Source organism: Zootoca vivipara, chromosome 1 (genome assembly GCF_965207765.1).
Source record: "Zootoca vivipara chromosome 1, rZooViv2.hap1.1, whole genome shotgun sequence".
Taxonomy (NCBI): domain Eukaryota; kingdom Metazoa; phylum Chordata; class Lepidosauria; order Squamata; family Lacertidae; genus Zootoca; species Zootoca vivipara.
Window position 1 is genome coordinate 1,797,000 of NC_142582.1, and position 21,802 is coordinate 1,818,801.

Consider the following 21,802-nt stretch of genomic DNA (forward strand, 5'->3'; position numbering starts at 1 on the left):
ATGAAAACCTACAACACCTTCTAGAAATGACACCAAAGAAGGATGTTCTTCTCATTACAGGGGATTGGAATGCTAAAGTAGGGAATCAAGAGATAAAAGGAACAACTGGCAAGTTTGGCCTTGGAGTTCAAAATGAAGCAGGGCAAAGGCTAATAGAGTTCTGTCAAGAGAACAAGCTGGTCATCACAAACACTCTCTTCCAACAACACAAGAGACGACTCTACACATGGATATCACCAAATGGGCAGCATCGAAATCAGATTGATTATATTCTCTGCAGCCAAAGATGGAGAAGCTCTATACAATCAGCAAAAACAAGACCTGGAGCTGACTGTAACTCAGATCATCAGCTTCTTATAGCAAAATTCCAGCTTAAACTGAAGAAAGTAGGAAAAACCACTGGGCCAGTAAGATACAATCTGAATCAAATCCCTTATGAATACACAGTGGAAGTGAGGAACAGGTTTAAGGATTTAGATTTGGTGGACAGAGTGCCTGAAGAACTATGGATGGAGGCTCGTAACATTATACAGGAGGCAGCAACGAAAACCATCCCAAGGAAAAGGAAATGCAAGAAAGCAAAATGGCTGTCCAACGAGGCCTTACAAATAGCGGAGGAGAGGAGGCAAGCAAAATGCAAGGGAGATAGGGAAAGATACAGGAAACTGAATGCAGATTTCCAAAAAACAGCAAGGAGAGACAAGAGGGTCTTCTTAAATGAGCAATGCAAAAAAATAGAGGAAAACAATAGAATGGGGAAAACCAGAGATCTGTTCAAGAAAATTGGAGATATGAAAGGAACATTTCGTACAAAGATTACCATAATCAAGGACAAAAGTGGTAAGGACCTAACAGAAGCAGAAGACATCAAGAAGAGGTGGCAAGAATACACAGAGGAATTATACCAGAAAGACATGGAGGTTTCGTACACCCCAGGTAGTGTGGTTGCTGACCTTGAGCCAGACATCTTGGAGAGTGAAGTCAAATGGGCCTTAGAAAGCACTGCTAATAACAAGGCCAGTGGAAGTGATGATATTCCAGCTGAACTATTTAAAATTTTAAAAGATGATGCTGTTAAGGTGCTACACCCAATATGCCAGCAAGTTTGGAAAACTCAGCAATGGCCAGAGGATTGGAGAAGATCAGTCTACATCCCAATTCCAAAGAAGGGCAGTGCCAAAGAATGCTCCAACTACCGCACAATTGCACTCATTTCACACGCTAGCAAGGTTATGCTTAAAATTCTACAAGGCAGGCTTAGGCAGTATGTGGACCGAGAACTCCCAGAAGTGCAAGCTGGATTTCGAAAGGGCAGAGGAACCAGAGACCAAATAGCAAACATGCGCTGGATTATGGAGAAAGCTAGAGAGTTCCAGAAAAACGTCTACTTCTGCTTCATTGACTATGCAAAAGCCTTTGACTGTGTCGACCACAGCAAACTATGGCAAGTTCTTAAAGAAATGGGAGTGCCTGATCACCTCATCTGTCTCCTGAGAAATCTCTATGTGGGACAAGAAGCTACAGTTAGAACTGGATATGGAACAACTGAGTGGTTCAAAATTGGGAAAGGAGTACGACAAGGTTGTATATTGTCTCCCTGCTTATTTAACTTATATGCAGAATTCATCATGCGAAAGGCTGGACTAGATGAATCCCAAGCCGGAATTAAGATTGCCGGAAGAAATATCAACAACCTCAGATATGCAGATGACACAACCTTGATGGCAGAAAGCGAGGAGGAATTAAAGAACCTTTTAATGAGGGTGAAAGAGGAGAGCGCAAAATATGGTCTGAAGCTCAACATCAAAAAAACCAAGATCATGGCCACTGGTCCCATCACCTCCTGGCAAATAGAAGGGGAAGAAATGGAGGCAGTGAGAGATTTTACCTTCTTGGGCTCCTTGATCACTGCAGATGGTGACAGCAGTCACGAAATTAAAAGACGCCTCCTTCTTGGGAGAAAAGCCATGACAAACCTAGACAGCATCTTAAAAAGCAGAGACATCACCTTGCCGACAAAGGTCCGTATAGTTAAAGCTATGGTTTTTCCAGTAGTGATGTATGGAAGTGAGAGCTGGACCATAAAGAAGGCTGATCGCCGAAGAATTGATGCTTTTGAATTATGGTGCTGGAGGAGACTCTTGAGAGTCCCATGGACTGCAAGAAGATCAAACCTATCCATTCTTAAGGAAATCAGCCCTGAGTGCTCCCTGGAAGGACAGATCGTGAAGCTGAGGCTCCAATACTTTGGCCACCTCATGAGAAGAGAAGAATCCTTGGAAAAGACCCTGATGTTGGGAAAGATTGAGGGCACTAGGAGAAGGGGACGTCAGAGGACAAGATGGTTGGACAGTATTCTCGAAGCTACCAACATGAGTTTGACCAAACTGCGGGAGGCAGTGGAAGACAGGAGTGCCTGGCGTGCTATGGTCCATGGGGTCACGAAGAGTCGGACACGACTAAACGACTAAACAACAAAACAATAAACCGATTATTTTAGTGCTAGGATTGGGGGAAATCAAGCTTGGACATATGAAGTCAGATCATTTGTCCACATCGCCCAGTGGTGTCTAATTTGGCTGGCAGCAGCTCTCCAAAATGCCCAGCACCTGACACCTGAAATCTGTTAACTGAAGGTGGAACCTGGACTCAAGGGTCATTGAATGCAGGGTGAGAAAGGCACAGGGGTAGGAACTGGATGAGCCAGAATGGGGAAATAGAAGTCTTGCATCCTTGGGCTTTCCTGAGTTCTAGTCCTTTAAGAATACCAAAACATGTCTAGGCATGAGTCCAATTTCAGCTGGTAACTTATTCCAGAGGACTTTGGGCTGGAGAAATAAAAACCTGGTTTCTACTACATGTTAAACACACCTCTGGGGCATGCAGTGCCCTATCTGAGGTTGCCAGGATAGGGATTGAAATTTGGTTGACTGGAGGAATTGATGGATGACTGGCATGGCTGACATGAGGAAGAGTCAGTCAACCCCTTTGTTTTCTGTAGAGTTGAAGGTGATAGAACGAAGAAGGAGCAATGGCTGGAACACTGGGTGGATCCATATACAATTTGAAACAGTAGCAGATTGAACAAAAAGATTAAAAGCCAAGCAGAAAAACTCAAAAACCAAAGACAAACTGAAACACACACACACACACACACACACACACACACACACACACACACACACACACCTCATAACCAGTTAAATGCCAAGAGAAGGGCCCTGTTTGGTTGCCAGACTATTCTGTGGCGACTCCAGTCATTCCTAGAGAGAAGGCAGGCAATTGTATTGCAATACTCCGTGGCCTCCAGTTGTCCTTCAGATGCTGATGGACTTCAACTTCCAATATGGCCTATCACTCAGGAACTTTTGGGAGTTGTTGGCAATATTTTGGAGTGCAACAGCTGGCCACCTCTGATTCATGAGGTTCCGCAAGGCTTTCAGTTTGCTTCCTACACTTTTAAACATCCAGAGGAAACTGCTTGGGGATGCCATCAAGAAAGGATGAGTTCAATATCATCAGTACGTAGATGGTCCACCATTCAGATTCTAGGGTTAGGCCCACCCAGAGGCATCCAGTGAGCTTCTAGACTGAATAGGGACCTGGACCTGGGTCTGCAAGGCAGTGAGGTAATGCTGATAACTAAGTGCACCATCCAAACACTCTTGGCGTTGGCCTGGGGGGGGGGGGTTGGCTTGGGTTGAGGCCTCCCCCTGACCCTACCAGCTTCTACAAGTGAGCAAACAGAAGCGCCACCAGCTGGATCCTCACTGCTAGCAGCCAGCAGAAGTTCCTGAAACGGAGGGGCCTTTCACTGCCAGCCTCCCAACTTTCTGCCCCAATCGGTTTGCGTCGTGGGGCTACGGACGCAGTGCTCCATTAAGCTGCATTGGGGACTGGGTGGCGTTAGGTTTATACCCTGAGCAAAGATTATCACAAAAGAGATCATAAAGGCTAGAAGATACTAAATAACAACATCCCAGTGAGATACTATAGCCCTTTACTTGGGAGCAATCTCCATTGAACCTAACGGGGCTCAGACATGCAGCAGTGATGCACCAGATAAGAATTGCTATTTAAGGAAACTATGTTGAACTTAAAAGATATATAAATAAAAGAAAAACGGAGTCATCTAATTCATGTTGGGTTTGTTCATGAAAGACCTTATCGCTAATGTTTGCCAGTAAAGATTATGGATCTCGGAAATCTTTCTCTCCTCTTCAGTATCTGAAGCCTCATAAACTGAGCACACTCCATTCTGACCTTGACAGCAAGCTCTAAAGCTGTCAGTCCAGATCTGTTTTCACTTCACCTAAATCTCAGCCTGAATTAAAATCAAGATAAGGGTTGGTTGTTTTTTTTATTTAAAAAAAGAATCTTATTATATGGGAGAAATCCAAAGCACAGTTAAGTCTCTTTAATGCCGATTGATGTAAGTGCGTTTAATTCTGTGTGGGATTGTGGTCTTTGTTCCCAGGTAACACAGATTTTTGCTAAAAAGGTAAAATCCACACTGAATGATCTCGCTTGTCTTGCAAGGCAGTGGCCTTCTCTCTCCACTGGAGTCATCAGGGTTTCTCCCCAAGGGACCGTGCTGTGTTTGGACTGCTCAGCAGGCGGAGTTGACTGTGCTCAGTGCGGAGGGAAAGTCGGAGTAGTTCCTCTCCTCCTGAAATTGCCACTTGTGAGGAGAGCCAGGACCATATCCCCATGCACTTTCAGGCCACTGGATTATTCCTTTCAGGATTCTTACCTATGATCACTGCAGATGGTGACAGCAGTCACGAAATTAAAAAACGCCTGCTTCTTGGGAGAAAAGCAATGACAAACCTAGACAGCATCTTAAAAAGCAGAGACATCACCTTGCCAACAAAGGTCCGTATAGGTAAAGCTATGGTTTTCCCAGTAGTGATGTATGGAAGTGAGAGCTGGACCATAAAGAAGGCTGATCGCCGAAGAATTGATGCTTTTGAATTATGGAGAAGACTCTTGAGAGTCCCATGGACTACAAGAAGATCAAACCTATCCATTCTGAAGGAAATCAGCCCTGAGTGTTTCACTAGAAGGACAGATCCTGAAGCTGAGGCTCCAATACTTGGGCCACCTCATGAGAAGAGAAGACTCCCTGGAAAAGACGTTGATGTTGGGAAAGATGGAGGGCACTAGGAGAAGGGGACGACAGAGGACGAGATGGTTGGACAGTGTTCTCGAAGCTACCAACATGAGTCTGACCCAACTGCGGGAGGCAGTGGAAGACAGGAGTGCCTGGCGTGCTATGGTCCATGGGGTCAAGAAGAGTCGCACATGACTAAACGACTAAACAACACCAACAACCTATGTTTCTGAGCAACTTACTAGTTCTCTACAAACTGTGATTATTTGTACATAGACTAAAGTCATTCTACACCCTAGAAATGCATGACGCATGCAAAGTCACAACTTTCCTTGCTGAAAGAGAACTGGTGTGTCACAGGGAGGTGGGAGAGACATCATGTGTCCCATGCGCATAAAACTGCTATCATTGCAGAAGTACAAAAAGGAAAATAAATGCAGTAACTGGGTTTTTTGTTTCTTTTTTGGTGCAATTTAACCTTACATATTTAAGAGTGGGCTTCTCTATATTTCTGGATGTCATCCTCCAGGTGTCCTCTTCAGAAACCAGAAATGACACTTACGTGTCTTGTTTGTCAAATTAGTCTCATGTATACTTAATAGTATTTTAAAATGATCTAAATATAAATTGCTGTCCGAGTATTCATGTACATATATCTATACATGTATGCATACAGACATATATACACAATATGCTTACATTCCTTATTTCTTTTCCTTGGCTTGGACAGAACACTGTGTTTATAATACCTGACAAAAGCAAATGATCAAAACTTGTTTTACAGAAATAATTAGCACTAACTCTATTCAAGGCTGCACTGACTGATTCTTGAACATATGTGTAACATTGATTTTTCTGAACAATCAGTGGAGCCTCATCAACATACTGTAATTGCACTCTGTAATGAGAAAATGCAAAAGTCGTGGATTTCTCATTTTTGGCAGTTTTATAATGTGAATATAGTTCATAGGTGTTCTCTAACTCTAGGAAATCCTCCCTTTTGTGAATTCATAAAAGTCATTGCCTACACAGTGGAAAATGAAAAGGGAAGCAGAAAAACACATTCTATCCTACAAAGTGATGTACATTTCACATTTTATTCTATTTAGACAACAAATTTTCATATCTGGGTTTCTGTTAAGAAATAATAAGGAAGCCATTTTCCATCCCAGTAATTCAGAAAACATGCGGTTTCATCTCTGCAGTAGTGCTTACACACTTTTGGACGCACACATAGCCTTTTATAATTAAAAGACTTGCCAAATATTCATTTTGTTCTTGGGTTTTAAATCCTAAGCACACTTATTAGGAAATAAGTGCCATTGAGCTCAATAGGACACCCTTCTGAGTTAATACGCTCAGGATTACAGTGTATATTTCTGGTTTCATTGGGTTGGGGGGACTGCAGTATAAGTATACCATCTCTTAGAGTATTTTACAAAAATGGGCAATGTTCAGCACAATTTACAATTCCTAATAAAATTCTTTAAATTTTTATGCTTGTAAACATCTTAAGGCAGTAATATGAAGGTCACTTATTAAGGAGAAAGCACCCGTGAGATCAGCGAGACTTACTTCTGAGTAAACGTGCTTACAATTGCACTACATATTTTTAGACTTCCTGTATCATTTACCATTTGATGTGAAATTTGGGGAGCTGTACTTCAAATATTTATTTCACTGTAATCTAAAATGTTAGGTTCATATTAGAAATGTCATGGAAATTCTACTACATTTTTTACCTGTATGACAATTAAGATCAATATTATTTGTGTGACATTCTTCTGATAGTATTATTATATATGAATATTGAAATGCTTTCTGTTTTGTGGTATATGATTTGTTTTAGGATAATTATAGCACATTATTTAATTCCAGAATGGAAATATTACATGTAATGAAATTTAATATATCTGTGAATTTATTTAACATTGGGATCTGTATAACTCACATTTCACATTTATAGTTTATTTAATGTAGCTTTATGATATATTAAAAGAAATGTTAGATATCAAATTAGAATCAAAACCCTAATGCAGTTTTATTTTACATTACACTGCTCTTATGGACTAAACTAAAACTGATATTAATTTATATTCCCCCTCCCCCAAAGGAATAAGAGATTAGATCATATAATGTTACATGCATATTAGATAAAATATTAAAAGAAATATAGGATTCCATCTAAACTGTAAGATGTATGGTTTTCTTTGCTATGTCTTATTTATACCAAATTTGTGAGTATTCTAGAGCATTCTATAGCATAATGACACACTGAGAAAGTAGGGTCTGTCATATTTAAGTTTAATCATCATACTGTATTATTGGGTGATCACTATTACGTCAAGGTATTTGATGCAATTCTGCCTATAGTAGTGAACAAACACATTTGAGTAAAAACAATGTCTGGAGATTCTCTTAAAAGACACCCAAATCCATTGGTTTTCCCTTGGTTTTCTTTCAAACAGAAAACATTCCATCCATTCTGCTCCTTTTAGATTTCCTGTCAAGACCGTTCTTGAGACGTCACAGCAAAGGAATCCTATGCAGATTTACTCAGAATTAAGTTCCACTGTGTTCAGTGGGGCTTCCTCCCAGGTCAGCGTGCTGAGGATCGTCACCCCTTAAATACAGATCTGATATACTTTAGGGCACTTGCTATCTATCATTGTCCTTATGCGTCTCACTAACACACACTGGGGTAGGAGATGTCTCTAGAATGGCTGTTGCACACCACCAAAACAATATTTTAAATCTCCTTACCTCTAAAAAAGCAGCTTTGGAAATGATTTAGTTTGCTGTGGGTTTCAAACAGATGGTCACTCTTTCCACGTTGAGAAAAGATGGAAAATGCGAATGGGTAAAATGACAGCGTTATCTTGTTCAAATGCATAGAGGTCTAAACCCTCATTGGCCTCTGGATGGAAATCATGTGACATGGGATGAAGTGCATGTGACCTATTTTCTCCCAAATCCTTTGGTTTCCTTGAAATGGGATGCAACCAACAGTGATGTTTGCATAATTCTGATGACATTTTTTAAAAAAAACAAAAAGAAGCCACTGAGCCAATGCGTTGCCCTCAGGCCACAAGGCTTCAACAGACAGGAGTTCCCTCTGACTGGGGAGATGGATCCAGCAATTAGCCAAATATTACTCCTTCACCATTTGGGGTCCTATTTTTGTTTAATTTTAAGTAACAAACAATTTTGATGATTATATGCACATTCATCTGAATTGTGCATCATCGGTGTAATTCTCACTAAATCGCATGCCTTGTCTAGTGGTGGTGTGTACTACTCAATATAGCTTAGTGTAGTGACCTAGTTATTTAACTGTTTCCACTCCGGCAAATCTATCTTGCTAATTTAAAGATGATATATGCAGATTGAAAATGGACACCATTCTAACTATAATTTCTAAGTTACTCTTTCTAGGAGTTTCTTTTTAGATGCTTCCTAAAGGATTTCAAGGCACTGAAACCAATTAACTGAATATATTATTTCTGGTCACACTGTTGATACCGGTAGGTAAGCTTGATGTATTTTCTGAACCAGGAAAAACAATTATTATCGTAACTTATCTTGGCACTGTACAGCTTTGCTAGATTTTTGTGGGTTCTGCTGCATTTTTTTATTATTTTATTGTCTTTCTTTTAAAATTGTATCCTGCTCTGAGAGTCCTGTTACTGGCCAGTTTTTGCATTGTTTCAATGTGTTGGAAATTCTTTATACAGAAGATATGATATAATTCTACTATTACTATACTATAATATAAATAGTAATGTGCCCCCACTTTACTGTGTTTCTGATTGCAAGTGTAGCATGTTAGAAAACAATCTGCTTCTCACCAAGAAAACCAATGCTAAAGACCATCCACTCTGCAGGTCACTGTCGTCCCCACTACATAAAAAGGATTCCTTTATTTACTTTGTGCCAATGTACATATCTGTCCTGTTCACAGTGACCATTTTTTGTTTGTTTGCTTGTCAATGGCAGCTACCTTTTCATCTGTATTGATTCCTGGACTCGTTATGCTTCATGAGCCGAAGCTGCAGTTTTGCACACAGCTATTTAACCCACTTTGAGTCTGGATAGCAGAGGGCAGCAAGCCCACTCAAGTGAGGGATCAGGGCCATTGGCCATTGCAGCTAGTTCTTCGGTTTCAACATGACCAAGATTGCCTCTCCTTGGTGATGCTACTCCACTGCAATAACATTGACGAGTTAAACCTGAGAGATCCAAGTGACAGGAACGCACTTTGGGACCCTTTTGTTTTGTGGCAGAGTAGTAAAGAATGTAATTATTAGATGAATGCCATTCCTTAGCGAGGCAACAAAAGGATACAGCAAAACATTTTGCAAGGTTGGAAACAAGAATGCGTTTTTATCTTGTTCCTGCTTGAAACCTAGGATGGTGATCAGCTAGCACATCCCATCACTGCGAGGATTTGTGGCCTCTCCAGATCTGCTTGAGAGAGTTAAGGGGCTCCTAGAATAAATTCCAGGAGTCTCAGGGCAAGGAGAGAGAGAGAGATTGTTCAACTGCACAAGCAGAAATCCTTGTACTGAGAGACTGTTCACTTCTTGCTGTGTCCGATACATCCCCCTTTCTACAGGTCTGTTCTCCCTGCCTATGCTCAGCCACAATGGTCTTCCCACTCTATTCTATCTATAACGGTTAAGTAGTAGTGCAGTGATGGTTTTATTTGTTCAACTAGGAGCCATAACAATTTTTTTTAAAAAAAAACAGAGTTTGACCCTTGATGTCCTGGCTGCAAGCGCAAATAGGGAAACTTGCAATGCAACATACTTTTCCTTGTCCAATAGGAAAAGGTGCCCAAACTCACATGGTGAAAAAGAAAATCAAAATATGATAACAGGACAGAGGTTAAGCAGAAAGGAAAAGGTCTTCTCAGTCTTGTAGATTAATTGAAAAGAGGTCATTGTACTCAGTGTGACATTCCTGAATTTCAATATGAAAACTGAATTAGAATCATAGAATCATAGAGTTGGAAGAGACCACAAGGGCCATCCAGTCCAACCCCCTGCCAAGCAGGAAATTATGTTTCTTTCTAAACAATTAAGTGTTAATTTTCTTAACAGGCTTGCAACTGAGTATACTATGACATATTAAAAGTAATTGCTGATGTGAGAACACATATGCTAGAGAAACAACAACTGTGCAATCAATAGAGATTTTCCATTGCCACCTTTGGCTTGGAAACAATGCGGGATTATCAATTGTACACAGTCAGGAGCCTGAAAGGATAAACGGCAGTACTTTCCAGCTCAGAATCTGTGTTGTCCTTCATTGAAAGGCATTTGGCTAAACCAAGCTCCAAGTAATCAACTAAGTAATTATATAAGATGGCAAAATCATTGTACTCTCCTCCCTCAATAGCAGGCAGGCCAGACAGATTAGAGGATCAAAACAAGTACTCTTTAAATTAAAACCACAGTGAAATTCATAGAAAACCACTGTAAAGCACATAGTGGCATTAGGCTTTGAATTACTGAACAGACCCTGTTGATACATTTCAAAAACGGACCACAACTGTTTCTGAGAAAGCTTTCCCACTAAATGTTTTTGCATGTGAATGGAGCTCTCTCTGGATATAGTAGTACATATAAACGTCAGTGTCCGGCCAAATCAGACCAAAGGCCTAGCTCAGGGGTAGGCAACCTAAGGCCCAGGGGCCGGATGCAGCCCAATCGCCTTCTCAATCCACGGTGTGTTTTTACATGAGTGCGCTTTTATTTAAAATGCATCTCTGGTTATTTGTGAGGCATAGGAATTCGTTCACCCCCCCCCCACCAAAATATATAGTCCGGCCCCCCACATGCTCTGAGGGACAGTGGACCGGTCCATGGCTGGAAAAAGGTTGCTGAGCCCTGGCCTGGCTGGTTCAGCATCCTGTTCACACATTGGTGGACCACACGGCCATGGGATGCACACACACACACACACACACCCTACTGTTAACTGCAGATCATTTATAAGCAACTTTAAAAGTACAGGCCTCAATACTGATCCTTTGGGGGACTGCTTCCAGCACTCCATTGTGAGAACTGCCCAATTACTTCTACTCTCTGATTCCTGTTTATTGATCGATAAGAATACAATGACCGCTCTTCACATCAAATGGATGGCGCCCTTTGCGTGCAGCACCCCTGATCCAATATGACTCCTGGACCGCCTCCCCAAGTCGCAAACCTTGAGGTTTCCGCCAAACCTCAGTTCAGAGAACCAATTGCGACTGGGGAGGCGTGGCCAGGTGAGGGTCGGGTCTGCTCTTGAAACATCAAAGGGGGCGGAGCCTACATGGGAGTTCTCAGTCGGCCCCAGAGCTTCTCCCGCCCTACCTGCCCTCCTTTCGCTTAGGCCTTTTAGTGCAGGTTATCTTCTTCTTTACAGGTATGCGGGTGCTGCTCCGGTCTTACAATGGTTGCTGTTAAAGGACCAGGAAGGAATTGGCAGGTTTCGCCTTCCCTGGAGCAAAACGTCACAACTGGTATCTGGTGGGATACGAATTGTAACTGGAATGTAGGAATTGAGGGGTAGGCCTATAACCTGCTCAAAAGGAATAAACCAAACAGGAAGAGAGCAGGAGGGGTGTTCTATGTAAAGAATATGTACACTTGTGAAGAAATCCACGACCTGGAGCATCGAAAGCAGTATATGGGTAAAAACTATAGGAGAGAGAAACAACCGTGACCTTACTGTGAGTGTCTGCTATAGATCGCCAAGCCAGACTGAAGACTGGATGATGCCTTCCTACAGCAGATTGCCAAACATTCAAAAAGGAGAGATATAGTACTCACAGCTTCAACTTCAACTTCTCTGTTATCTGGTGGAACTCAAACTCTGTAAAAAAAAAAAAAAAAGTAAGGTCCTTAAAGGTGAAATGTTGAAGGCCCAAATGCAGACAGTTTCAAGAAGAAAGAAAAGTGGGGTGCATGTAACAGTGAGCATCTGTGAGCACTTATAAAATGATGCTGTGGTTACTAAGACCCAGCATGGGTTTCTCCCCATCATTTGTTTTCTTCTTGGGAGGATGTGTTCTTGCACTCCCTTCCTCTCTGGCAGTAAAACACTCCCTGCACTGAGGAGCTTTTAAAAATCAAGTACCTGTAGGCAAAAGGCCGCCTTCTCCTCCCACCCTGTATAATACATACAAGGCGGTGAAATGCCATCTTGCTGGAGCTGGGTTGCGGCTTGCAATTTCACAACCCTGAGAATAAAATGCCGGACTTCTTGGACATCAGGAAGGGCTCATACTGTGATGCTAGAATGCTTTCAATTCACCGAGGCCTTCTGACTATAAAAGCATGCAGCATCCCGTATATGTAATCAATAGCAATAGGCTTGCCTTTTGGAATGCATATTGAAAACATCATATGGCATACGGTTCATGTCATTTAATTGCCACGCAGGCTGAGGCAGGATGAATCTCACTAGCCACAGAAAACGTCAGAGATGTCCTCCTCCACATGAATTTCCTCTTTGCCCCCAGCAAGGTTGATGCATGTTCCACATTGGGAGGGATATTGTTTTCTGACTAATTATTTCAGAAGGGCGTGAAGAGGAAGCAGCAAACAATGGGGGGAAAGAGAACAAATGTTCGGGATCTTTGTTTCCCTAGGCCACAATACCACAGAAACAAATCTAATTCCTAAATCAATACAATTAACTATTGGCTCACCTTCAAGTTCATATTAAGCAGAAGGGTCAAATTAAGACATTAACTGGTTATCAATTGATTGCTTATATCCCCCTTCACTCTGGATAATTAACCAGGGTTCAAAGAACAAGCACCACTGTTTCCATTAGGGGGCGCTATTGAGCTCACTTTAAAAAAATGCCTCACCCTGAACACCTCTCTTGTTCTCTTAGAAAGGCTATGGCACCCACCTATATTGAAAATATGGTAAGAAGGGGGGGGGGAATGTGATTATTATGTTTTGTTTTGCTTTGCTTTGTTTAGTGTTATTTCTTTTGCTATCATTTATATGTTTTGTGTGATTTATATAATTTATCTTATACAGTGGTACCTCTACTTACAAATAACTCTACTTACAAATTTTTCTACTTACAAATGGAGCTCCGTCCGCCATCTTGGATGCGGTTTAGATAGGATTTTTACTACTTACGAATTTTTAGATAGGGTTGCTTCGACTTACGAATTTTTTCTCCCAATGCATTCCTATGGGATTCGACTTACAAATTTTTTCGACTTACAAATGTGTGTTCGGAACGCATTAAATTCGTAAGTAGAGGTACCGCTGTATATGCATTTTGCCTATATGGTTTTTCTTTATATTATTTTTGAATTTTGAATTTTGTATGATTTGTATGATTTAAATTTATTGATTAATATTTTTTAAAAAGTTTTTTATTTTTATTTTATTTTTTCTTCTTCTCCCCCCCCTCTTTTTCTTTTCTTTTTTGTGTTTGTATGATTTGTAATGCTGAAATAGAAAATAAAGGACAAAATTAAAGAAAAAGAAAGGCTATGGCACCCACCTAAGGGATGCTGGAACTGAGTTCCAGCAAGTTCTGGCTGAAAAAAAAGCCCCAATTATGCTTCATGCACCACATCTAGAAATACCTTGAGCAACTGGGGAGAACTGTAATGGCTGCTTACCCAGTTGGGCATCAGTTGTGGCTCGTCACGTCAGCCCTCAACTCCACAGGGGCCCCTCCAAAAGGTTTCTTCATTGTGCAGCCAGCGGCTGGGGAATTCCCCTGGTCGGCCACAAAGGAGGGCAGGATGGCCACCATCCCCAAGTTTTGAATCAGCCAATCAGTGGCCAGAGGGCCCAGCTATACAGGCCAGCTGCACCTGAGTTTGGGATGGCAGTCAACAGAAGAACAATTCTCCATCCTTTCCTTTATGCTGTGCTTATTTTGCATGCTAATCTTTTCTTCCCTGCACTGCATAATATACCTTGTGATGGTTCATTAATGGTTGCTGTTTGCCTTCCTCATAAGCAACAGTCAGCGGTGGAGCGTATGCCCATGCTGTCCAGGGCAGGTGCGCTCCCGAGGGGGGCAGAAGGTGCCCTCCCGGGCTTGGGATAGGCGCTTGATTGATGCACGGAGTGGCATGCCCTGCAGCTGGGGGCGGAGCGAGCCACCGATGGCAGACATTTGGCGCACTGCCCGCCTGCGACTCCCAAGCCTCCCCCAAGCTGTCAAAATGAAGAGGGAAGGGGGGAATGCCACCAACAGCTCGGGGTAGGCTTGGGAGTCACGGGCGGGCAGCGCGCTGAATGTCACCCCCCCCCTCAGGGATGAAATCTGGGGCGGATCGACCCCGCGGCACCCCCCTTCCTCTGCCACTGGAAACAGTCCCATGTTTGGCCAGATAAGGGATTCCATTGGGTGGAATCCTGGCTTAGTCTAATATTGGATCGGGGTAAAGTGGTGCATTGCCCCTATCCTGAACAGGGGCGATTGCAGGGTACCCTGTTAGAGGGCTCTAGTAGGGAGTCTCTGTCCAGAAACCAAGCAGAGTGGGGGGGGGCAGATGGGCTGTAGCCTCGGGGGACCATCTAGATGGAACTGCATCTTGAGGAGGTCTCCTAGTCCCAGGCACAACCCTGCTGAAGTGCCAGCCCTCCATCTGGAGGCTGAACATGAATAGACACCCAGTGCTTGAGATAAAGCTTACCTACAACTGTAATCAATAAAAGGTGTGGCCAATTTTAAATCCCAGAACGCTGTATTGTGCACTTTGTCCCACCTATCATTGTCTAGGCCTCTGTTCCCTGGGGTGGGGTGGGGGTCACTGCAAGTGGGTCTGCAATATTATAATTGCTGAGAAATAATGCTGTATCTGATTATGCTAGAACCTGATGCAAAAGGAATACAAAAATATTCCACGCCGTGAAAGGCCATAGAACTTTTAAATTTAGCACATTTTGTTTGTGTCATCTTTTCAGATATTTGCTACTGATAGATTGTTACAGACCTGCTTCAAACAATAATACCAAGGTGGGAGAATCAGAAGTCAGTGATATGGCCTATGGGAATCTAGGGCCAAAAGCACAGCCACAATGGCACATCACAGTGGAATTCATCTAAAATACAATCTGAAAGAAAGTCAGGTGTGCAGTGCATGGTGGACTGAAAATATCACTGTGTCTTTTTGCAGTTTGCCTAGTTTTACGGATGAAAAGAACAAAGCGTTACTGTGTGTGAGTTACTGGCCAAAGCAAACAATCAGATCTTGCTAGGCAATAAAAGAAAAGATGAGATCAGACCATTTGGGGGCAAATCCTGTGATTCCTCTTTCTTCATCACTATGACTACACTGCTGCTATTAATATTTTGTCAGAAATATGTATGGACAGAAAATATATGAACAGAGAATCTATATATAACAAAAGCAGCAGCATTCAGAGAAGGTTTGCTGTAAGAGAAACTTTCCATGTCCCTGGTCACTTTGCTCCTAACTTTGAGGAAGAGGAAAAAGAACTCTAAAATTGCTGAACTAGAATTTATTAGCAAATTTGATTTCATTCAGGTTCGACTTCACTGAGTCCATTGACTTTTCATACTGGAGATATTAAACTAACACAGCTCATTGTTTATCTCTCTCGTGTAGATAATTCAATGCCGCCTCCTGCCAAAATCAGAAAGTGGGCTTTATGAACATTCTGTCACTTTATATACATTAAATCTCCGGGAGCACATTGTGATTTTCCCCCTTCTTGAACAACTCTAAATCTTCACTCAGATACAAGATCTCTCTGATTTTGTTGGTTGTACAAAATAAAACCCTGCAGGAACCACAGCTATATCTATTTATTTATTTCTCACTGGATGTAAAAGTGCAGCATTTGCCTGCATTCTGTGAATTCCCAACTGACTGTATCTTGCATATGGGCCTCATTTCCTTGTCTTTCCTGGTATGGCACACTTACTTTGCTGTTGTTCCTGGCCTGCCTGGATACTTGAATGAGAGCTTTAGGAGACTGATGTATGGAAGAAGCTACCTTGGGGCAAGGGCTGGACTTAATGGCCCTCTAACCCCTCCAGCTCCCTTATTCAATGAAAGACGGGCAGACATTTGTCACTGATACTTTGCTGCATAAAAACCTCATCTTTTGGAGAAATTAACTAGGTCAGAGATACTGTGGTTCAAGCAGTAGACCATTGATCTGGCTCCATATATGTGGTTGTCAGTTATTTGGATAATAGGTTGCCTTGAGCTAACTCAGCTTCAGTCCCTGGCAAAATGAAGATACTCTGCCCTTCACAAGACAAGGAGACAAAATGTCGAGGATTAAAATTATCTTATCTTCTTATAGAGATAAACTGGAAAATTTAAGAGAAGTGCTGACTGCCATAGGATAAGATGCTACAGAATTATTTTCAGAATTCTGAAAGAAAGAAGGAGGGAAACTGCCAGTTAACAAAACACAGCAGAAGAGCATTTCAAACCTTGGCACTCCTACCAAGGCAGAATTTGATGGAGGCCTTGGCTGATGCTAATTACTGAAAAACCCTTTTTACGACTGTTGTCTTGGGACTGGCATGCTATGCACGAAGAGTAAAAAAAAGATAGCCATCTTTCATTGTGATACGGACCTTCTGCTCTGGAGGAACCAATAGTGGCAGCATGTGCTAGTTTTGTAATCTCTCTGTATGTATCTTTGACAGTACTGCCCACTCCACATGATATATTTGGTACCCAAACTGAGACAGTACAGGGGTCAGCAAACTTTTCAGCAGAGGGCCGGTCCACTGTCCCTCAGACCGTGTGGGGGCCGGACTATATTTTGAAGGGGGGGGGAGAATGAATTCCTATGCCCCACAAATAACCCAGGGATGCATTTTAAATAAAAGGACACATTCTACTCATGTAAAAACATGCTGATTCCCGGACCGTCCGCGGGCCGGAATTAGAAGACAATTGGGCCACATCCGGCCCCCGGGCTTTAGTTTGGGGACCCTGCAGTATATATCTGCAGCACACAATATATGTCTTAAGTGAACAGAACCTTTGTGTATAGATAATGGGAATTAGCAACACAAGTAATTCCAGATACAGTACTTGGAAATTCCCTCTGAATTTGATTCTGCCAGCTGTGGGATCCAAGTTCCACTTCAAAAACAATAGATCAACGGTGAAATTGAGTGTCATGAATCAGGACTTCCGGTTTGTCGCCCGATCTGGCCGGCAGGGTTTGTCTCGAGCGCTGAGACAGCCCGGCTTTGCTGAGGGGGGGGGGGGGGAAGGCTGCGGAAGCGCCGCAGCGCCCCAAAAGAGTTCCAGATAGAGAGTTCTGGAAACAAAGCTCCAGCGGTGCCCCATTTTTTACCGATTCCCCGATCCTCTGGTGAGCTCTAATAAGAGCCCCGGAGTGAAAGGGTTGTAGTCGCGGGGGCCATTTTGGAGAACAGCGTTACCTCAGCGAAGTGAAGCTTCGAGTCCGGTGGTGGTGAGCGGCAGATTCTTCCAAATTCGCTGATTCGGAAAAATTGGAACCCGTGAGTAAAGCTTGAAAATATTATACCACGATATTGGACTACAATTTGGCAAACGGGAGTAAGGGAAAAAACGGAAGCCACCTTCTCCCACTGATTGATTTAAGAAGCAGTGTAATAAAAAGGGAGACCAGTGCCGACGAAAAGCAGTATATTATCTGAACTCCTTCAGAGACTATTTTAAAGAATTACCTCCGGAGGCAGGGTACAGGGGGGAGAGTTATTTCAAGGCTAATATTCCCTGCATTTCAAGAAAGGGAGAGCCTCTCTCCACCCCGAAATCGGCAGCCCGGAGAGGACAGTAAGCTGTTTGCGAAGATGGATGTTAACAAGGATTTGATACTTAAAAACTCATTGACTGACTGTTTGAAATAATTTTAAAGTTGAAGTTACATATTGCGGATTATATACAGTTTCCAGTTTGGATTTGTGACAATATATGTCTTTTGTAACCATCTCCTGGCTCTCAAGCCTCACTCCACCCACAGTAAGCTGGAAAAATGGCAACGAAAGAACATACATCAGCGTTCAAGGACAAAGTGATAAGACTCTTATGGGAACTCAGAATAGAGATGTACAAGACTCAGCAACAACTGTTGGAAATAAACCAAGACTTACAGGAGCTCAGAGAACGGGATTTACGAAATGAAAAGAAGCAAGATTTGCAAAAAGAGGATTTATTTAAAGAAAGAACACAAGAATTACAGGAAAAGGTCTTAACTGGAAAAAGGGTACAGGATGGGGAATGGCTGTATGATCTGAGCGACGAGAAAAAGGAAAAGCAAAAGAATAAAGATGGATCACAGGAGTCAACAATGCAAGAGTCACAGGAGAGACAGAACACCCATGAGAAAAATGGACGGCAAAGAAGAAAAGGAGACTGGGGAGGGGGAGACAGAGGAGTTTGGATTTTGAATCAGGTTAGGAAGGGGGTGGGTTGAAGGAAGATTGAATATTTAACTATTCAGGACAGACAAAAAGGACTGATAACTGGACTGACGATTTTGGAACTTGCTGGACTGGAAGGGAAAGGCCGTGACCGGGGTGGGGAGGGGACGATAACGATATTTAAAAATTTGTGAAAGTAAGAATAATAAAGAGGTTCTTTGGAGGGGGGGGGAAGCTAGGCTGGTCAAAAAAAAAGGTAATGAGTAGATTTGACTATGAAAAGATTCGGAAATATAAATTTAGTTTGATTAAGAGGATTTAAAAATTGGGATAGCTTTTATAATATAAGGTAATTTTTCTTTTTTTCTGTAGTAATAGAATGGGATTAAGAATACTGCTAAATAAGAATTGAAAATGGAAGTCGGGATAGGGGGGAGGTTTGGGGAGGTCCTTTTTCTTTTCTTTTTTCTTTTTATTCCCTTTTAGTTTTTAGTTTTATTTTTTCTTTTTTTTCCTTTTTTTTCTAGGGGGATCTTTTCCTTTTTGCCCCCCCCCTCCATTTTTTCTTTTGGTTTTTTCTTTTTCTTTTCTTTTCTTTTTTTCTCTTTTTCTGTTTGGAAATTGGTTGGACGGATGCCCCCCCCTTCGTTCCCTCTCTTAGAGCCTCTCGGTGGCAGGGGGGGGGTTCTGGGGAGGGGAGGGAGAGGTGGGGGAGAAATTCAACCACAAAAGGAAACACTGCCGGCTGCCTGCCTTTCGGGGGTCCCTCTGGTGGGAGGAGAGGGCTCTGGGAGGGTGGGCGGAAGTCAGTGGTAAATATGTTATGTAGTAGTTCTTTTGTATGTCTGTCTTTTTTCTATTTTCTTTTTTATACTATAAAATCAATAAAATATAATTTTTTTAAAAAAATGAGTGTCATGAATCATAGAATCATAGACTCATAGAGTTAGAAGAGACCACAAGGGCCATCCAGTCCAACCCCCTGCCAGCAGGAAACACCATCAAAGCATTCCTGACATATGCCTGTCAAGCCTCCGCTTAAAGACCTCCAAAGAAGGAGACTCCACCACACTCCTTGGCAGCAAATTCCACTGCCGAACAGCTCTTACTGTCAGGAAGTTCTTCCTAATGTTTAGGTGGAATCTTCTTTCTTGTAGCTTGAATCCATTGCTCCGTGTCCGCTTCTCTGGAGCAGCAGAAAACAACCTTTCACCATCGTCTATATGACATCCTTTTATATATTTCAACATGGCTATCATATCACCCCTTAACCTTCTCTTCTCCAGGCTAAACATACCCAGCTCCCTAAGCCATTCCTCATAAGGCATTGTTTCCAGGCCTTTGACCATTTTGGTTGCCCTCCTCTGGACACGTTCCAGCTTGTCAGTATCCTTCTTGAACTGTGGTGCCCAGAACTGGACACAGTACTCCAGGTGAGGTCTGACCAGAACGGAATACATTGCGCAGGAATTGCAGGTGACTGCAGTTGTTCCCTTACCCTCCATCTTGAAAAGCTTGAAGTCGAGGGAGAAGAAGAAGAAGAAGAAGAAGAAGAAGAAGAAGAAGAAGAAGAAGAAGAAGAAGAAGAAGAAGAAGAAGAAGCCACCTAGGTCTCCACAATAAACATTTAAGACTAGCTCCCGTAAATCTAAAAGATGGGTCAAACTGTGTGCGCCACAGTTCACTCGCTGAACTCCAGGCACTGACTAGCTCCGCCCACAGCTAGTCACCTGACTCCACAGAAGCCCCGCCCCCTCAGACCATGTGCTCAGGGAGAGCACACTTCCAAGGTCACCTGCAAGGTCACCGGCCAGAAACAAACACACACAAGCACACAATCAAATAAGGAAACAGATAAGCACACAAACTTTATCACACACACCCCAAAAGACAAATCCGCAAAACCTACAGTGTCCCCCAAGCTCAGCTCACCTTGTGCTCCCTCCTCAGTCGCTGAACTCCAGGCACTGACAGGACACCAAAGAAAGGACACCAAGGAAAGGGAGAGGATCCTAGTAAGGGGTGTAGCTGTGATTGGTACACATCCGGATAAGCTGAAGAGAAGGAAGGGGAGGTTGGGGACTTAGGAGGCACTCACAGGGCATGAGAGGCTGCTGCAGGGGCCAGGGGAGCCTGGGGAGGGGGACACATCACTAGAACCGGAGGTGCCCCCATCTCCAGGGACACGGCAACCTCTGAGGAGCTGGGAACAGCAAGAAGTGCACTCCAGGAGACTGAGGCAGGCAAGGAAACGCAGCCCAGCTCACTAGGGAACCAGGTGGAGATCACAGGGCTCATTAGCTCTGGGATAAGGTTTGTGGTCACTTAGCTGGATGAGGCTCAGGGCAGGTGAGGGTCATAGCTGCACAGCTGGCACAAACTCGGATATGTCAAATAAGATTGGGTGGAAGAAAAAGAGAAACAAGGCGGAGGCACTGTGTCTGCTCAACTTTCTCCGCTGCTGGAGCACAACTTGGCTGCTTTGGGGACCCCACCGGACTGTGACTTTGGGGCTGACCCCAGGGGTTCCAACCCTGGATCTTCTGCAGAGGGCAGAACCTGACTGTGTGGGTTGACTTTGGACCTTGCTCATTGTATTGGACCTGGACCGATATTTGACCCTTTGGACGGCCTGCCTCCTCTCTAGTGTTGCTCTTGGGGCTGTGAGCACCATCAGGATTCACCTCTGGGTATGCCGGGGTTCAGGACAGTGAGGTTGTTCAGCTTTCAATTTTGCACATCAGGTTATGAGCAGTACAAATGTATTGATCATTCCTGCAACCAATCTTGATGTCTGACTGTGTGTGTGTGTGTGTGTGTGTGTGTGTGTGTGTGTGTTGTGGTCTGCTCTGATTCTGTGTTCTTTAGTCTCAGCTTGGCTGTGAAACACTATTTATGCATCAAGAAGATACTGGCCAGCAATTGAAATTCTATGTGCAATGAGGCTTTGAACTTTTGTTTCTTAAGCTCCAGTGCTATGCCTTTTGGCCAGTGAAAGCAAGGGGGGGCTGGTGTTGAAGGGAAAAGACTCAAAATCCCACTGGGCTTGCACCAGCCCTTGGATGTTCCTAAAGGAACTCTTTGGATCCTTGTCACTGAATCCCCAAATACAAGTAGTCCAATTTTGCCATAGTCTTTTAGCTCAGTAGAAGGGGTGACATTGGAAGAGGCAGCATGCCGGGCTCTCTGTGTGACACCCTATACCACAAAAGGAGGGCAAACAATCCTTTTCTGACCTGTGTTCCCATCCCTCTCCTTGCTGTGTATTTCACACAGACAGGGGCAATGATTTTAATGTCCCAGTGA

The 21,802-nt window shown here is 43.0% G+C and overlaps 1 protein-coding gene across 7 annotated transcripts in view; it reads right to left on the reverse strand.

Moving 5' to 3' along the window:
- The window catches only part of PCBP3 (poly(rC) binding protein 3), a 91,942-nt gene that overhangs the window by 59,430 nt on the left and 10,710 nt on the right, over positions 1–21,802 (reverse strand). For all 7 annotated transcript variants that reach the window (XM_088662785.1, XM_088662836.1, XM_088662749.1 and 4 more), the window contains exon 2: positions 11,935–11,977. The gene's annotated coding sequence lies outside the window, so the exon portion shown is untranslated. The remainder of the gene's footprint in view (positions 1–11,934; positions 11,978–21,802) is intronic.